General features: G+C 49.1%; 1 long non-coding RNA gene across 2 annotated transcripts in view; it reads left to right on the top strand.

Moving 5' to 3' along the window:
- The window catches only part of LOC121016374 (uncharacterized), a 40,855-nt gene extending 22,839 nt beyond the window's left edge, over positions 1-18,016 (top strand). The window contains exons 3-4 of one of the 2 annotated variants that reach the window (XR_005784253.1): positions 7,078-7,174; positions 17,978-18,016. This is a non-coding gene — a long non-coding RNA (uncharacterized LOC121016374). Of the gene's footprint in view, positions 1-7,077; positions 7,825-17,977 lie in introns of those variants that run through there. The other variant, XR_005784254.1, reaches the window with a different exon arrangement.
- The last annotated feature ends 998 nt before the right edge of the window (positions 18,017-19,014 follow it).

The raw sequence follows: 19,014 nt of genomic DNA, 5'->3' as shown, positions 1-19,014 counted from the left end.
GATGTGGGGCTCGAACTCTTGAACCATGAGATCACGGCCTGAGCCGAAGTCGGACGCTTAACTGACTGAGCCACTCAGGTGCGTGCCCCAGAGATGTTTTGTTTCTCTTGGAGCAAGGGCTCAGTTCTCAGCCTGTCTTCCCTTGCTTCTCTCACTAACATGGTGTCCAGGGGTATGGACATACAAGGGCAGCTTACGTGACATTTAGTGGCAGCAAGGAGTTGCCTGGAGTGTGGCGTCCTCTGGGTTCCCGGCAAGGTCACTTGCCTGCCCTCTAGCCAATGATGGCACTTGAAGCTGAGTTTATAGAACTCCTAGTCTAGCCCCTGTTAGTCTTCCCAGAGCTCCAAAGGGAGACCGGGACAGGGGCCCTCACTGGGGTTCCTTCTCTGGAGCAAAGCCAGACCGGACTGCTTAGCTCCCCTTGTTCTTTCCTCCTGGTGCCTTCCTGCTGTCTCCTGGGCAGGAAGGAGTGGACCAAAAAGCCCTTTCTTCTCTTGCCTGGGCATCTGTTACATAAAACGCCATGGTCGCACCCAAGAAGAGATGAAGAAAGGAATCCAGAAAATATGCTCTTAAGAGAACAGCCTGGTTTAGAAGACTTTTGACCTAACATAATCATATTTTTCCTGTCAGATGCCAAACATTACAGCATTTTTTCTTCTGCTCATTCTGTCTACATCAAACCTTCATCTTAGTCTCTCTTCAGGCAGAGATGGATGCCTCAGGCCAAGGAAGATGGAGGTCATGAACTCACAGGGCAAGAAAGAAAAGCACATTCATACATTTTCAAATGTCCTTGTATGCTTGAAACGTTACTAACATTGGACAATGGAACCAAAGGAAATATGACAGGTAAAATGTGAAGGCTTTCTCAACAGGGAGGATTCACTATCTTGCCTGTGTTAGATTTCCTTCCAGGGAGGATACATGATGAGTCAGAAGTAGATTCCACTCAGCAAAAAGAGGCACACACTGTGAAAAGATGGCCCAACCCAGTGGGAATCCTTCCTGAACTTCCCGGGACCAAGGCAAGACCAGGGCTGGAGTAGGATGAGATGAAGGCTGTGAGTGGTGAGCTCCTCTCCAGGCCCCTCATTTGCCCTCTCCTGTTGGAGGAAAGAAGAGATGGTAATTCAAGCTAACTAGGAGCCTGGGAAAGGGTGGTGGGTGGTGGGTATAATTCACTGTGCTCCTTCAGTGCTGTGGGCAGGCAGACCATGGTATGAGCCTTCATCATTCACAAGCTTACTCAGGAAGGGGACTTACCGGGCAGGGCTGATTGGCTACACTCACAGGTACTCACTGGCACATGTGGCTGGACACATACTCAGCTGCTCATATTCATGTGTGTTTCCATGTGAATACCTGTAGAACTCTCAGAGCAGTGCCTGACCCAGTAAGCAGGCAATAAATGCCAGCTGCCATTACCATCCAGGGCACCACCAAAAGTTCTCTTAAACATACCTAGAGAGACACAGACACCCAGGTGTGTACATTCGCATATTCAAAGACATGTAGACACCTGTAAATATTTACATGGAAGCACTTGAATCTCAATAGGTATTGTTGAATACAATAGGTATTGTTCTTGCACTATACAAGAGGGTTAAGCAATTGAATCCTTACAACAACCTCACGAGTGAGTATTGTCATTCATCCCAATTAACAGATAGGTGAATTGGGTCACACAGAGGTGACAGCTCAAGGTCACATGGCTAGTAATTGCTAAACTTGGGATTCAAGCCTAGAAAGTCCGGCCTCAGAGCCTGCACACATAACTGCCTGCTATTCTGCCATCTTTCGCACAGATGCCCTAGGCGCAATCACAGACCTTCCCACAGATGTGAAGAAACCTCTGCATGTAGGTAGATGCACTGCCATACTCATAAGACACATCACAAGGCGTGGGATCCCTGCAACATGCATGCTCAACCATGGCTCTGAACCTTGCAGAACCTTCCAGCCTTCTGAGTCAATGGCCTAATTTGATAATTCTCAGGGAGTGAGCTTTCAAATGACTCCAATAATGCACCAGCTATAGTGGATGTTGGGTTCACAGCCCCCACCCCATGTGGGGGACTCAGGGTGGTTTGAGGGAGGAGGCCGGACTTGCCTTCACCTCCAGGGGCTGAATCACATTTTGGCTTTTCCTGAGATCTCAAGACCCCTGGCCTCTTTCCGCCCCCTTGTCCTTGGTGAGTGCAGGATACTGCCTGGAGCATGGTCTTAATTCCTTGTGCTTGCCCAAGCCTTGTTCTTGTTCCTCACCTCCATCCCAGAGACAGGTGCCCCCCACTGGAGGCTTTGAGGTGGGTCCAAATGGGAAGTCTCTTAGCTTCCTAGGCCTGGGGGAGAGCTCTCTGCAAAGGGGAGGGCAAGGACGGCAAGGAGCCGCCTTTATGGCTTTCCTTGGCTCCTTGCTGAGTGGATGCTGTGCCAGATGTGGGCTTTGGTCCAGGACCAGGCTTGGGCAGGTGGTGAGGAATCATTGTGTCAGAATGTTAGAGAGACCTAGGGACTTTGAGTGTCTAGTCCAGTTCCCTCATTTTATAGGCTAGAAACTGAGTCTCTGAGATGGGAAGGGATGTGCCTGAGGTTGCCCTGCAAATCTTCAACATTAAGTCTTAACTCCAAGTTCAGCGTTCAGTATGTCATAGAATAAGGCTCCATGGGGGACAAGACAAAGGTTTCCTCAGTGTACAAGTTACAGAAATCCAGGACAAACCAGAGTCATTGGCATCCAAAGTCACATTTCCTTGCCTTGGGTGGCTGACTACAATTTTAATCTGAACCCAAGGAGACCTTTTAAAAAATATTTTGGCTGTTGCGTGTAAGACACCTCTGTACCTGGCCAGGGCACTGGCTTCATGAACCACATGAAGACTTTTGGCCTGAAGAGATCTGAGTACACCTTAATATATCTGCATTTAACTGAGAAACAATCCTCACAAAAGTCTACATTTACCCCCTGTTTCTCCTGGAATGTTTTCTCTGTTGGCAACCATTAACATTGGCATTTTCTGTGTGCCAGGCTCTGTTCTCAGCACTTTACCTGTGTTACTCATTTAATCCTCTTAGCATCCCAGTGGTGCAGACACTATTATCACTATTACCACCATCATCAGCATCACCACCATCATCGTCGTCATCATCATCATCATCATCATCTTCCCCATTTTATTGATTAGGAGACTAAGGAACAAAGGGATTAAGTAATTTGCCTAAGGCCTCCAGATTAGAAAAGGGCAGAGCAAGGACTCAAAACCAGGCAATGCCCCCTCCACACTAGAGCTGTGAGCCTGGTCCTCCAGCGTACGGTCAGCCATCCTCCCCAACTGCTCCCCTTGAAATTTCTGAGAGTCTCATGCCCAGGGACCCCCTATACCAGTAAGGAGAGCCCAGGCAGGTAGAGAGCTGTACACAGGCCCCAGACATGTGCAGTCTTGGGAACCGATCATCTACTGCACTATCCTGCAGAATTGAGACCTACGTGTGATCCGGGCCACACACGTGTCTAGCTCTCCTGGCCTTCAAGAAGGCCTGTAGCTACTACCACCTACTCTACTCTACCTCCTTGTTCTCCATTCTCTTCTCCCCACATGACACTTGTGACCAAAATGGGGACAGATCCATTTCACCTGATGTTGGCAAAGAAAAGATGAGGGTTTTTCAGTATGGTGCATAGAAGGAAACTGGGGGGGAAAGGAAGACATTTGCAAATGTAAAAATGATTGGATGTAAAAAGCATGGATCTCAGGTACTCACTAGTAGCAAACTCTGACTCTGCTTGGCTATGGCTCCCTCCTGGCCTAGCACGAGGGCCTGGGCCCAGACCTGAGGGCCTTGGAAGGATGTGATGCTCTCCAGAACAGGTCAGGTTTTAAGATGACTCTGGGGAGGGGTTTGGCTCTGTGGTATTCCCGTACCTGGTCCCAGGCCGGGTCAGACCATTCAGATTTGGCCAGGGGAGCAGTATTGGCTCTGCAGATGGGACAGGTTGGCTTCTCAGGACCCACTCCACTCCCATGCTCCTCTCTGGTCTTTTTGAGGTAGTTGCTCAGGTGTTCCTTCTGGCCCAGATAAGCGCCCAAATTCTCTTCTGGCTATTGCAGTACCTCTGGCTCCCCCCTTGGTCAGGCACCTGTTACATTGTTCTGGTGATTTCCACTCCTGGGGGAAGGGTATAAGTGGAGGCCCACAGACCATATGTCTGAATAGTCAAAAGTTGTAAGTCAAGCTAACAAACTGTTCATTAAAGTATGTTCTACCCTTCAGCCTTGATGAGTTTACCTTCAAAATGATAAAATTAAAAATACATAGGGGGCCTGTGTGGCTCAGTCGGTTGAGTGTCCGACTTCGTCTCAGGTCATGATCTCACAGCCCATGAGTTCGAGCCCCGTGTTGGGCTCTGTGCCGACAGCTCAGAGCCTGGAGCCTGCTTCAGATTCTGTGTCTCTCTCTCTCTCTGCCCCTTCCCCGCTCATGCTCTGTCTCTATCTCAAAAATAAATAAACAAAAAAATTTTTAAAAATGCATGTATAGTTATTATTTTTATATGACTGAAAGTTTGCAAAATGCTGAAGACCACCAAACTGAATTATTGCTGATATACATTAGGGGCTCTGTTCATGGGCCAGTGATGTCTGGATGAATAATACAAACAAAGACATTTATAATTCATAAATTAGCATGTATTTATTCTTTGAAATTCATTTTATTGCCTTAATTTCAGCAAAATCAGTCATGCTTTTATTTATTAAAAAATTTTTTTATTAACATTTTTAAATGTTTTTATGTATTTTTGTGAGAGAGAGAGAGAGAGAGAGAGAGAGAGAGAGAGAGAGAGAGATAGTATATGAGCAGGGGAGGGGCAGAGAGAGAGGGAGACACAGAATCCAAAGCAGGCTCTAGGCTCTGAGCTATCAGCACAGATCCCGATGCAGGGCTCAAACTCGTGAACTGCGAGATCATGACCTGAGCTGAAGTCAGACGCTTAACCAAGGGAGCCACCCAGGTGCCCCTAACATTTTTTTTAATGTTTATTTATTTTTGAGAGAGAGAGAGAGACAGAGTGCAAGCAGGGGAGGGGCAGAGAGAGAGGGAGACACAGAATCCAAAGCAGGTTCCAGACTCTGAACCATCGGCACAGAGCCTGACGCGGGACTCAAACTCACCAACCACGAGATCATGACCTGAGCAGAAGTCGGATGCTCAATCAACTGAGCCACCCAGGTGCCCCAGTCATCATGCTTTTGTAATAGAGAACTCATAATTTGTGTTCTAGTGAACAGTAATGACCTAAAGGATTAGAAACAAAATGTGATTGTATTCAGTTGTTTTAGTAAGCTATTGCCATGTAACAAAACACTCCAAAGTTTAGTGGTTTAAAGCAATATTAAAGATAATTTTATTATCTCTCATGGTTCTGTGGGTCTACCAGGCTTAGCTGAGCATTTCCTCTGCTGCTTTGCTTGGAAATTCTTGTGCGGTTGTGGCTAGCTGGTGGCTGGGGCTGGAGTCATCAAGAGGCTCAACTGAGGTGCTGGGATGGCTGGTTCTTTCCTCCTTTTCATATGATCTTTTGGTCTTTCTCCGTCCACACGGTCTCTCTAGTAGTGGCTGTGCTTCCCACATGGTAGCAGAACTCACAGAAGTGAGTATTCCAAAAAGGAGGAAGAGGAAGCTTCCAGTCCTCTTAAAGTCTACATCCAAAATGTACGCAATATATACCCACTGTGTTCCATGTGTTAGCATGAGTCACCGCCCAGCTTCAGTGGGTGGGGGGACCACACAGGGTCCACAGACCACATAAATACCGGGAGGTTTGTTCCCTGGGGCCTTCTGTGGAGACCAACTACCACAGTGTTGGAAGTGAGTGTTGTAACAAAAATTTAAAACCCATGGCATTTTCTTTGGGACAGTTGGGGGGCAGAAGCTGAAGAAACTTAGGGAGAAACTGAAGTCTTGAAACATAGAAAAGGGGACGGAAGCTATTCACTGGCAGAAATATGTGAGACCATCCCCTACAGTAATGGAGAAAACAGAAAGGGTGACTATGAATTTGTGAAACGTCTAAGGCCAGTTCCAAGCAAAATGTTCAAAGTGCTAATTGGCTTCTTTCAGTTGGCTCTGATAAAATAGGAGAAGATTGAGATGAACTAAAGAAGTTTTGGAGCAGAATTAGTAAATCTAAGGAGGTCAGGTCTGTATTCTAGCCAGCAAAAGGCTCAAAAAGCAAGGATTCTCCTCAGGGCAAAGAAAATCCTGGGTGCTGCCAGTAAAGTGTGGTCTCAGGTATAGTGAAAGGTGTGGCTGTAATACCTTTGTGAAGAGCTCAGAAATATTTAAGGGCATGTGTTTAGACCCTTTGGGTACACAACAGGACTTCTAAGAATGTTAAGAGTGTATCTCTTAGATCCTCTCTGCTGGACAATGGGATTGAGAATCTCATAGCAAGCTTAAGCGGGGCTTAAGGTGAGAGGCGCTTTTTCTTTAATGGAGTAGGTTTTAATTTGATATATAATAAACCCACATGTTAAAAAAATTTTTTTTCAGCTTGGATTGAAAGGGACAGAGTTCAAAATGAAGAGTCATTTTTTATGGGCAAGAAACAGGCTGAGAAGTCAATGTGGTTACAAACACTGACTATTTCTTCTAGAAAAAGAAGGATAATTCAGAGTATGGAACTGAGAGCCACAGACACCCACTCCCAGAGAACAGGACTAGGATCTAATTAAGGAATTGGCTTGATTTCAGAATTGTTCCATACAAGTCCCCCCCCCCTTTTTTTAAACGTTTATTTATTTATTTTTGAGCAGGGGGGGAGGGGCAGAGAGAGAGGGAGACAGAGAATCCCAAGCAGGCTCCGCACTGTCAGCACAGAACTTGATGCGAGGCTCAAACTCACGAATTGTGAGATCATGACCTAAGCTGAAATCAAGAGTCGGACACTTAAACTACTGAGCCATCCAGGTGCCCCTCTCCTTTTTGAATGAGAGTATCTATATCATTTACCCTGTGTCTACCTCCTTATCATTTGTTGGGGTTAAGATAACTTGTCTCTTTTTTTCACAGAACTTCAAGTCAGGAGGAGTCATCTCCAAGCATCCACACCTGAGGGGCTTCCTCTTCTCCAGACCTGATGGAGATGCTGAAGTTCTGGATCTGAAGCGTAAGCCTGATAACGTCACAGATGAGACTGGGGGGGTTCTGAGGATGACTGTATTCAAATGTGTGAGGAACATGATTCTTTGAAGTGCTAGAGGGCAGCCCATGGTAGCTAGTCTTCAAAGCTAGCCCCCCAGTGAACCACCTCTCCTAGTATTCATGATCTTGTGCTGTCCTCTTTCTGGAATCTGGGCTGTTCCTGTGACTTTGGCTAATAGAAAGAAAGCAGTGACAGTGATGTCATGTGACTTCTGAGGACAGGTCACAGGGAGCCTTTTGGCTTCCACCTGGGTTTCTTAGAATGCTCGCTCTGGAACAAGCCAGCCATCATGTAAGCAGTCTGATTCCTTTGAGACTCAGATGCTATGAGGAGGCTAAGCTAGCTGTGTGGAAAGTTTACAGGAGAAAGCAATACAGTCTGTCAGACTCTACCTGCTCTGGTCATCCCAGCTGAGATCAGATATGAGAGTCAAGATGCTGCCATCTTGGATGTACAGCCCAGCTGAACCTGCATCTGACTCTTGACCTGCAACCATGTGAGAGACCCCTCCCCCTGGCCGCCAAGGGACCACTGAGCCAGTCAATCCACAAAACTGAAAGATAAAAATATTTTAAGCCACTGGTAACTGAAGCAGTAAAAAAAAAAAAAAAAAATGTGTATTTTAATTTAAAAATGCAAATTAGGGGTGCCTGGGTGGCCCAGTCAGTTGAGCATCCGACTTTGGCTCAGGTCATGATCTCATGGTTCGATGAGTTCAAGCCCCACATCGGGCTCTGTGCTGACAGCTCAGAGCCTGGAGCCTGCTTTGGATCCTGTGTCTCCCTCTCTCTCTCTCTGCCCCTCCCCCACTCGTGCTCTGTCTCTCTCTGTCTCTCTCTCTCAAAATTAATAAACATTAAAAAATGTAAAAAAAATTATAAAAGAGCAAAACATTGCATTTCATACAACTTTTTAGCAAGTTATTTTTCTTTCACATATTCAAAATTATCTATTAAAATTAAAAGGCAAATGTAACCAATGGTAAAACTAATGCATTTTATCTAATACAAAAATTTAAGTAAAATATTTAAGTAAAGCTGAATTTTTACGTTTTGAAAATCTCATTCACTCTTAGTAAAAATTTTTGTGAAAGTAAAATCCTGCCGTGGTTCCCCGGCTGTCTATTGCCAAGGTAAAGAATCAGTCTCACGCTTCGTGTGGGTTCCGTCTTGACCTGCACATATGCAAATGTGGGAGAATTATGAATTATTTATGCTGGAAAACGCTCCTCGGCTGCCACATACGATTGTAGCATTGCTGACGTGTGCGTACCTCTGGAACCACAACGAGAAGCAAGGAAATGCATGTTTGCCCTGCTCGGGGCATGCTACTTCCATTGCCTTCCTGCTGAGAGGAAGGATTTGATAAATTAATCTGTCTTTCCTCTTAAGTGCTTCCACCATTCAATCCTCCCTGCACTTCCGAGCAGCCAGGCCCTCTCTGATGTCAGTAGCAGCAGGACCCACATGTTTTTCGAGCATTTGAACAGTCTCCTCTGGATTCAAGGACATAACTCGACCGTGGGGGAGAAGCATTTCCCTGGGGCCTGAGCGACGTGACCCATGAGAGTGGATGTTCAGGGGTAGAGGTCGTGCTCTGCTAGTGCTGAGTGCCTGCTCCCTAGGGAGGGAGGTGCCTTGTGTTCTTTAACTGTGTATGTACGTGCATGTGTGTGCCTGTGTGTGTGTGAGAGTGCATGTGCATGCGTGTGCATCCATGCATGTGTGTGTGTGTGAAGTGTGGGTCCTCTGAAGAGTGGGTCTCAGAACAGAGACTGGTCCACCTTTAAGGGTGCTACTGCTTCTGGCCATCCTGTGCTGGTCTGGCGGAGGCCTCCTGGGCCTCTCTCCCGGAGTCCTATGGAACTCTGACCCTTGGATGCCTCACTCTTACTCTGATTTAGCTCTTCGGTTTGAAATATTTCATAGTCAGTTATTAGCCTGGTGTATCAGTCGAGACATTATCAGCTGCGAGGGACAGAAGACCAATCCAAACAGGCCTAAACAAAGAGGAGATACGTTGGTTCCCACAACCAAGTCCAGGGGCACAGATAGAGGGCCCAGACTTTGTTTTCAGGGGTGGGGGTCGGAGAGCCCTGTGACTGACAGACAGCCCACCAGGACACGTAGAGTAGAGGGGGTGGGAGAAGTATGTGTGGTTCCCCCAAGGAGGGGAGGTAGCCAGAATGCAACATGCCCTCCATACCTGGGTATAACCTTTTGCGAAATTCAGTTCTCCGTCTGTTGTGCTGGACACCTGGGCCTGATTTCCCAAGCAGCCCAGGTCGCAGGCACTGTCTTCCTGACACTGGCTACTGCCTGAAGCAGATTCTTTACCCGCTCCCGCTCCCATGTCAAAGCTTCCCATCCCTTGCTGGGCCCCGGCTGGTGTGACAATCAGCAGCAGAGCAGAAGCAACTGAGCCCTGTGAAGGCAGAGGCCTTCTTGGTGCACATCATCTTTTCCTCGGGTCTGCTTGAACACCCAGGGATCCCCCGAGGACGGCTCCCCCAGCATTACACCACTGCAGTTGTGCACAGTAGAAATGTCTGTACAATAAACATCAAAGACACCATTTCTGTCAGGCAGCAAAAGGGGGTCATTCCTCTCTCCTGGAGCTCTACCGACAAGCCCTCCGTGGTCAGAGACCCAGTGGATGGGCTCTCATAACATTTCACTTCACGCAGCCACTCCTCCACATGGGGTCCCCCGGATGCCTGGCAAGTAGGACAGATCACCCTTCCCGAAGCCCCAAAGGGGCACTCCCCCTTGATTCACTTTCCACTCCCCCTCCCAGCTGAATGTGGCTGCTGCCCCCGCCTCCCTGCTCCCAGTGTTTTCTGACACACACTCACATTGCTTCTTGGAGTCTGCTGGAAACTGACCCCGAGAGGAAAGAAAGGAGGGGCTGGACAGCACGTCTTTGAGGCGGCTCACTTAACTCCGTTATGTGTGCTGCCTGCCAGCAGTGGGTCTGTGAGTGTGTGGGGGCCACGCCTGGGGCCAAGACCTCCTGACCCCCTGCTCTGGTCTGGTCCTCTCCCATCTTTTCTGTTTCCCTCTCCTCTTCTCCTTTCTCCTCCTTAGATCTCCCCATAGCCCTCTGTCCTTCTTTCTCTTCCTGTACACTCTCTTTCTCTCCCCAACCTAAATCTCAAGGGCATTGCAGTATGAGCTCAATTTTCTCATCACACCTTCCCTTACCTAAAAATAGACAGTGCAAATCACACAACACAGCCATACATATAACACCATAGTGTCCACTTCCTTTTAACTCTGTCCTTTGGGGTGTTGGCCCTGTCCCTGGGTCAAGGCCCTTTGAAGACCAAGGAATGGCAGGTCCCGCCAGAGCCAAGAATGCATTTCAAAGGCTGGCCCATTCCTCCTCCCCTTGCCCCACTGTGGTGTTTGTTACTTCCTCCCCTTGGGAGTATCCGGAGGCCCTGGTCTAGGGGAGAGATAGATGAAGGCAGAATTGTTGGATCAAAGTCCAAACTCATAATAAAAGCATCTCCCTGCCCCACCTAAGGACATGATAATGTGCATTTACTCACACACAAACACAGAGCAGTGGGCTGGCCCACCATAAACCTTCTCTTATTACAAAGCCAGAATCTTTTCCATCTGTGTTTAAGCTGCAGCCTATGAAATAATGTCTATAAAAATAAGATTGGAAGCTAAAATATCGAGTGCAATAAATTATGGCTACATTGTGTTCCCTCCTGAGGGATGTCCTGGCCAAAGAGCCTTCAATATTTCTATCTAGGGCTGTGCTTTGTATTTTCTCATAAAACATTCCATTTGTTGATGGGAAGAAAGAGCCTGAACCGCTGAGCGCGATTCAATAGAACGATGGTGCTTGGCCGTCTGTACCTGCCTGGCATCTTAATTTCTCTTCCAAAGCAACAACAGTCTGCTTGTTGTGGAACCGCAGAATGAAAGCCAAAAGGGAGGCTGCCCAGGGGCAGATTTGTTGGCCAGTTTCCATCACTACCACCATCTCCCTGCTCACAGCCCCACCATCGTACCCCAACCACCATCCTGACCATGAATCCAGACACCATCCCCACCTTCCTTCAAGAATTCAACATACCTAACATGTCCCAGGCATTGGCGAGGGTCTGGGAGGGTGGGGAACCTGAGGGATTAATAAGACACAGATCTGAGAGTTGAAAATCTTTAGGGGGATGGGTCAGATGGACAAATAACTTAGAAGAAGAAGGAAAGTTAGCAGCAAGGAACTGAAAAGTTCTCCCAGAGGTCAAAGGAGGGAGACTTGTAGAGGCGTTTGAGTTGAGTCTGGAAGGGTGGGTTGGATCTGGACTTGCAGAACTGGAATGAAAGGCCTTCTTGGAAGAAGCATTGAGGTAAAAGAGAGCCCAAAATTATAACAGATGGTTGAGGAGGGGAGGAAAGCATTTGGTCTGGCTGGACCCCAAGGTGCATGAGGGGCAGTGAGAGAAGTCAAGTTGAAGTATGGGTGGGACTAGGTCAAGAAATAGGATGGATAAAGGAGAAGGTCACTTAGGGTGACCTTTAAAAGGATTTGGGCCTTTTATATGGTGGGAAGTGAAACATCAATAGAAAGTTACTGAGATGTGGGCAGTGGAGTTGGTTTTGAAGCTAACCGTTGTAATGCCATCTTGGGGCCAGTGAACATTTTCTGCTTTCTCTCCATACTCTCTTCCCTGAAAAGATGGTTACCTCTTCCCCCTTCTTGGCTGATTCCAAAGTTCAACAAAGATTATGAGTGTTGGCCATTTTCTTCAAATCCTACCACTTCATACTTTGTCCCTTTGCCTTAAGCATTTGTGGCAGGGAGGAGGGAGAGGGATAGGAAGGAAACACATATAATCATTAACTATAACTCATACCTCAGGACAAGTGCATCAGATCCTTTCTAGAAAGTGGATTTGGCTTGGGAGAGGTGTGGGGGATGAGGGTGCCAGGTGCTCATTGGGTTGGCAGGTACCACAGAAGTAGGGAGGACAGATGTGAGTCAGCTCACGTGGCCTGCTTTGCCCTTCTTTATGGGATCAGCTGGATGTGGCTCGAGGTGTTCAGCTCAGAGGAGAGAACCCCAGGGCCCAAGGCAAGGGCATCCCTGAGAGCCAACGGGAGGAAGCCATGTGGATGGATGGACAAGGCTGGTGCCGCTTTCCTGATGATTCCGATGGGAACCCCTGGAGTCCTATCCAGGAGGCATTTCCACAGTTTTTAAATTCCTTACTTAGCTTTATTTAAGAACTCATTCCCCAGAACAATCATATCCCTTATTCTCTCCTATTCTTCTATTCTATGTAGAGGGAGGAAAGTGGACCAGTTGTCCCACTGGGGCTGAGCCTTGATTCTTACTCTCGGGCAGATGTTTAGGATGGGGCTTGGGTCTCTCCTTCTACCCCACAGCACATGAGCGTGAGTCTATGGAGCTGGGATTATGGGAAAAGAGGCGCCTGTGATCCCTCCCTGCCTCTCTGCCTTGTTGTGCTCTGAGGATGGCGGGGAGAGGGCTCTTCCAGGCCGCACTGGCGGCCAGGCCAGCGCTTGTGGTAGGCGGTGTTTATGAGAACGCACAAATGTTTATGCGAGATTGCCAACCAGTTATTTATGAGTCTCTCAGCCCTTCCCCAATAAAAGCTGTTCCCTCAATGTTCTGACAGGCCTCGCATCTGTAACTAATGTGTCACTCGCTCAGCTAATGCAGTTCACTTGTGTTTATTTTTGCAGAAAAGCAATTTATCCAGCCACTCTGAAAAAAACTGGCCTGTCAGGAGCCTTCTTTGGAGCAGAGTGTTTTTCCTCAAAAGAAAGTCCAGATTGCTCTCCTCAGTGCAAGGGCAGGCTTTTGGTGTGTCTTCCCCAGTGTGTCCGTGGGTCTGTCCTGTGCACCAGAGGGGTGTGGCATGTCTGGCATGGGCCCTTGCTTTTTCTCTAGGAATATGGAGGTGTATCTTTGTGCTTCTGTCTGTCTGGGCCTCAGTGGATTTGAGATATTTTTTAAAAAGGTTCTGGGGGTGGGCTGGATCTAACTTTGCATTCCCCCTGATGGAGATAAATCAAAGCTGGGACAGTAGGTTGTTGGCAGTTGAAGGGCCTGGAGGGGGAGGTTTGAGGAAGGTGGGGGGAGGAGGGTGAAGGTTAAAAGGGAGGATGGTTGGCTCCGGGGCAAAAGGAGCATTAGCACTGGCTGGCCAGACCCTAACTATAAACCTGCCCAGGAAGGCTGGCTGCGCATGGGTCCCTTCCCGAGGCTGTTAATTTTATCATTCCCACTCTGTTTTCCTTCAGGATTGGCAGGAAACTTTTAGAGTGAAAAGGATGCTCTGTGGGCTTGTTTTGGGATGCTGTAAGAAAGGGAGCCTGAGAACTCATTTCCTGCTGTGAAACCTGATTTCTGGGAAAAGAAACCAAGAAGTGGTTGGGGGGTGGGGAGTAGACTAGGGGGGCAGGGGTCAGGCTGAGTGGGGTCTGCCAGAAGGAACAAGAGACACTGACGTGGGCTGGTGAAGGGCCTGGTGGCCTCTGTGGTCCTCATTCTCATCCCATAGATTGTGACTCTGACTCTGGACTGCCAGTGACCCTGGGCTGGGTGGGTCTGCAGGCAGACCCTTCCCACTGCTGGAAAAGCTCCTGGCTGCCCATGGCCAATGATGGCGGGTCATGCCTAAAAGGTGCAACAGTAATAACGGCACACTAGGACAGTGGGTCCTAAGCCACGGGACAGAGGGAACACGGCACTCATGAGCTGAAACAAGATGTCTTCTCACAGCTCAGACCAAATCTTTGCTGCCTTGTCCTGATTTGCAGGAAAGTATTAAGTAAACAGTTTGAAGTTTCTCAACTTTGAGTTTTCTGCCAGTAAGATTTCATTAAACCTCTGGTGCCTGCAAGTGATAAGTCAGTCGGCATTTGTGTAAATGCAGAGAAATAGACAATTGTGCTTTGCCTGAAAGCCTATTTTTTAATGGCCTGGGGCTGTCGCGATGGTGATTTTTGGCTGGCATCTGTAACTTGGCTGTGACGTGGGACGACGGTCAGGTCTGGCTCAAGGTTTCTCTGGCTAGGTGACATTCATGGTCACCCCTTTGTGACCCTGTGACCTGGGTGAATGTGACTGGAGATCCCGTTACTGCTTTTGGGTTGCGCACTTGTAGGAGGAAGGAGAGGGACAGAAGGATATCAAACTGGGCACAGCTGGGGGTCCCGCTTGGGGTAGAGGCAGTTGAACAGTCTGATTTGCCCTTTTAATCAGACCATCTCCTTCCAGCAGCCCCCTGCCCCTTCCTTCAGGGCCCCAGAGGGCATATTCCCTTGGCCCCCACCCCCAGAGCCTCTCCCTTTCTTTTGTTTCAGCTTCCTCCCTCCCTCCCATCACCCTGGGGCTTGAAACTCCTTGCTAGGCTGGCAGCCTTCCCTAGGTGGTGAGATGGAAATCTTTGGGGTGGGCTTGGTCCTCAGTCCCACGCACACCTTCCCTCTCCTGTGGCACTGGGAATGGGTAATGGGAGCTTTGCACCCGGGGCAGGGGCCAGAAGGACTGAGGGAATGATCTTGTGCTAGGGAAAAGAGGCTTGCTTTAGAATCTGAAAAGGAAACCGCCAGCCCCCAGCCTTCCCAGGTTCAAGGGTTGCCTCCCCTTCCAGAACAGCTGTTTGTTAGTCTCCCACAGCCTTTCCCTCCTGCTCTATTGAAGGCTGTACAACAAAACTGTGGCTCTCTCTTCTGTCTCAGGGAGGCTGGCACCTTCCACCTTGGCTGCTGCAGGCCAGGGACGGGATGTCCCTTGAACACACACATCATGGAGCCATGTTATCCCACTAGCAAAATTGTTCTCAGGTCCTAAAATGGGATTCCAATGCCCACAGGGACCCAGGAGGTAATGTAAAGAGAGGAGAGACGGGACCTGGGAAAGATGGTCAAGGGCCCTGGGCCCCAGGGTTGGGAAGCAGGGGTGAGTAATGGGCACCGCAGTTTATGTGCTCCATCCACAGCGGCAGCACCTTTCTCAGCAGGAAGGTGCTGCAATAGGGGGGATGCCCACTCAGTGAGGCCAGTTCTTCCATTTTCAAATCTGGGCTTTAATGTGAACCGTCTGAAGGTTATGTGTCGGCAATCAACCTCAATCTAAAACGTGGTGTGTGGGGCGCCTGGGTGGCGCAGTCGGTTAAGCGTCCGACTTCAGCCAGGTCACGATCTCGCACTCCGTGAGTTCGAGCCCCGCGTCAGGCTCTGGGCTGATGGCTCGGAGCCTGGAGCCTGTTTCCGATTCTGTGTCTCCCTCTCTCTCTGCCGCTCCCCCGTTCATGCTCTGTCTCTCTCTGTCCCAAAAATAATAAACGTTAAAAAAAAATTAAAAAAAAAATAAAACGTGGTGTGGGTCAAGCAAGATGTGTCTGCTGGCTGGCTGTGGCTAGTCTGCCCTCCGCTCTTGTGAAATGTGGTAGAGCCATCGTTCTGGATGTGTGGAGATGTGCACCATGACTTCCGGGCCCTCGGCCCAAACTGATGTAGGAATGCCTGCATCAGGTGCTATGAGAGCTCGTGGCCCATGCTAAAAGCTATGAACATGGCGCATTATCTGAGAGCAGAATTTTAGCCTAAGCTGTCCCGGGCTAGCATAGGTTAACTTTTTCTTTTCTTTATTAAAAAATTTTTTTCCCTTTTATTTATTTATTTTGAGAGAGACAGAGACAGTGTGAGTGGGGGAGGGATAGAGAGAGAGAGAGGGAAAGAGAGAGAGAATCCCAAGCAGGCTCCGCACTGTCAGCGCAGAGCCTGATTAGGGGCTGGAACTCACAAAGCTGTGAGATCATGACCTGAGCTGAAACTGAGAGTCAGATGCTTAACGGACTGAGCCATCCAGACAACCTGTGGTTTGCTTTTTCTCTGAGCAGGGACACAGACTCTTGTTCTTTCACTGAGCATGATGTTGTTGAAGGCCCCTTTGGACATGGCCTCTGGGGAACGTGGGGCAGGGAGGGCAGGCCATGGCTATCCTGGGTCAGAGTACCTTATCCAGGTAGGTGACAGATGGAATGTCAAGGATGGCTTCTAGTTTTCTGGTTTGTGCCATGGAGGATGTGGGGCCTCCCCAGATTGGGAATGTGGGAGAATCATTGGGTTTGGGGGGAAGATCCTGACATCTCTGGATTTTGCCCTGTTTTCCTAGGTCAGAAGGAGGGGGAGGGCAGCTTTTGACCTGAGATGTGGCATTGTGAGTACGGCCTCAGTGCCTCCCCACGTGTAGCGCCAGCTGGAGGGCATGCATTGGGCTCAGCTGGGCTCCCCATAGAAAGTGCTCAGGTCTCAGCTCTGCACTTTAGAATGTGACCTTGGGCAATGATGTCACCTCCTGGCTGTCAGTCCCTCATCTGCAGAAGAATCTGGTTGGTTGATCTCTAGCCTCCAAGCAGCCTGCAAGTTCTCTGACAGTGACTCTGTTGCTGGCTGCTGCCATAGCTCATTCTGGCATGTCTTTCGGAGCAAGGATGGGACTTCACCACTGATTCCCCAGTGTCCAGCAAGGCACAAGATTGTAGGTGCTTAGTATACGTGGAATGAATGAGCAAGATCCCTGGCAGCAGGGGGCTAATCACATACACAGAAAACAAGCAGGCAGGAGACCCCTGGGGCAAGGGTACACTCTTGCTGTGCTTCATCCTGGCTCGGAGTGGCAGGGGAGAGTGAGGGCACTATAGGCTGAGGGCCCCTCGCACCTTGAGGCTCATGCCTGTCTCCCAGCCTAGCAACTTCTACAGCCTGGCTGGTGGGTGCCACCAGCTGGGCTGATGGAGTCCTGCTCCACCCTACCCCAGAACTGCCTCACGGTCCCCATGTTTTCAAGTCTTTCCATGTCTCTGAATGTTTGAAGTTTTAAAAATACAAATCTTTGGCAATGTCACAGGGAGCCAGGCCGGCGTGTTAGAGTGAAACTCAGCTAGGCCACACCCGGTTGTCAGTTCTGCTAGTAGGGGGCAGGAAAGGAGCAGGCCTCGGGCCCAGACCCCTAATTCTTGGGAGAGATGGAGCAGAAGCAGGAGAAGCTGTAGCCTGGGCCACTCTGGGTGGCTCTGGGGTCTGTGGCTGCAGCTGTGGCCCAGGCCTGGGTTCTGAGCCAGCGCAGCTGGTTCAGAGGGGTGGGAGAGTCCAAGGTGGGTGAGGGTTGGGCCATTTGGGAGAATCAGTCTACGGGGTGACGGTGGAGCTCTGGGAACTCAGGCAGGAATCTCGGGGTGCATCCCTTCTCCCCAGCCTCGAGCACAGTGGGGGTTTCGTGGTTGTTTGCTGTCACCCCGCTGAGTGCTCGAGCCCACTCTGGGGGCAGCCAGAGGTCTCTCCCGAGTGCCTCACGAACCTCATGCCTGGGTGATGAAGGAGTGAAGTTTGGCTGTGGGTACATCTTCTCCCCCATGGGTGTGGTTCCAAGTGGCACCGAGTTGTCAGAAGGCTCCTTGGGGACTTTGGACCTGGGGGTTACTGGATGTGAAGCCAGAACTTTTTATTTTACCCTCCATCCCCTTTGGGCCTCATTCTCCTACAAATACTGTTATTATAAAATAATTCAGAGATACCGAAATAAAAAGTGATTGTAACGAACACCCACAGAACCACAAACCAGTAGGAGAAGTAAAATGACAAATCCAGTTAGAGTACACCTCCCTCCTCTGCACCCTCTTCCCCAGAAGTAACCACTATCCTATAGTTGGTATTTTTTGTTGTCATGAATTTAACTTAAAAAAATTTTTAAATATTAATTTTTATTTGAGAGAGAGAGAGTGTGAGCAGGGGATGGGCAGAGAGAGACAGAGACAGGATCCAAAGCAGGCTCCAGGCTCCAAGCTGTCAGTACAGAGCCCGACTCGGGGCTTGAACCCATGAGCCATGAGATCATGACCCAGGTGCCCCACGAATTTAACTTTTTATGCAAGTTTTCTTGAGGTATTTTATAGAGTTGCTTTGCATGCTTCATATAAATAGTGTCATTCTAATATGTATTTTTAAAAAAAGTTTACTTGGGGCGCCTGGGTGGCGCAGTCGGTTAAGCGTCCGACTTCAGCCAGGTCACGATCTCACGGTCCGTGAGTTCGAGCCCCGCGTCAGGCTCTGGGCTGATGGCTCAGAGCCTGGAGCCTGTTTCCGATTCTGAGTCTCCCTCTCTCTCTGACCCTCTCCTGTTCATGCTCTGTCTCTCTCTGTCCCAAAAATAAAATAAAACGTTGAAAAAAAAAAACTTAAAAAAAAAAAAAAAGTTTACTTATTTAGAGAGAGAGAGAGAGAGAGAGTGCCCATGAGCGAATGGGGAGGGGCAGAGAGTGGGAGAGAGAATCCCAAGCAGGCTTCACACTGTCAGCGTGAAGCCTAACGGGGGGGGCTTGAACCCATGAACACGAGATCATGACCTGAGCTGAAATCAAGAGCCAGATGCTTAACCGACTGAGCCACCCAGGCACCCCTCTTGTACAATTCCCTCCCCCCCACCCCGTTAATATGTTCATGGGATTCCAGCATGTGGACAGGTGTAACTCTGGTCCACTTACTTTCAACGCCACACAGAATTCTATTGCATGACGTATTATTTCTCCAAGGAAGGCTCCTCACAGCCCCCTGAGTGGTGGCTGTGCTGGTGCGGCTGGGTGGGGGGGGGGGGCGCCCCCAGGCAGAGACGCAGAGAGCTCCAGTTCTGTGAGTGCTAGCCACCTCTATCTCCCCTCCCCCTTTAGGGCGCCAAGGCCCTTCTCTCCCTCCCCAAAGCATTGCTTCATGGAGGAGGAATTTGAGTGGATTTCAGGCGGCCTTGTGTTTCCC

The sequence above is a fragment of the Herpailurus yagouaroundi genome, unplaced genomic scaffold (assembly GCF_014898765.1).
Source record: "Herpailurus yagouaroundi ecotype Mexico unplaced genomic scaffold, PumYag 210, whole genome shotgun sequence".
Lineage (NCBI taxonomy): Eukaryota > Metazoa > Chordata > Mammalia > Carnivora > Felidae > Herpailurus > Herpailurus yagouaroundi.
Note: the sequence above shows the minus strand (reverse complement) of the source record. Positions and strands in the feature narration are given on the sequence as shown.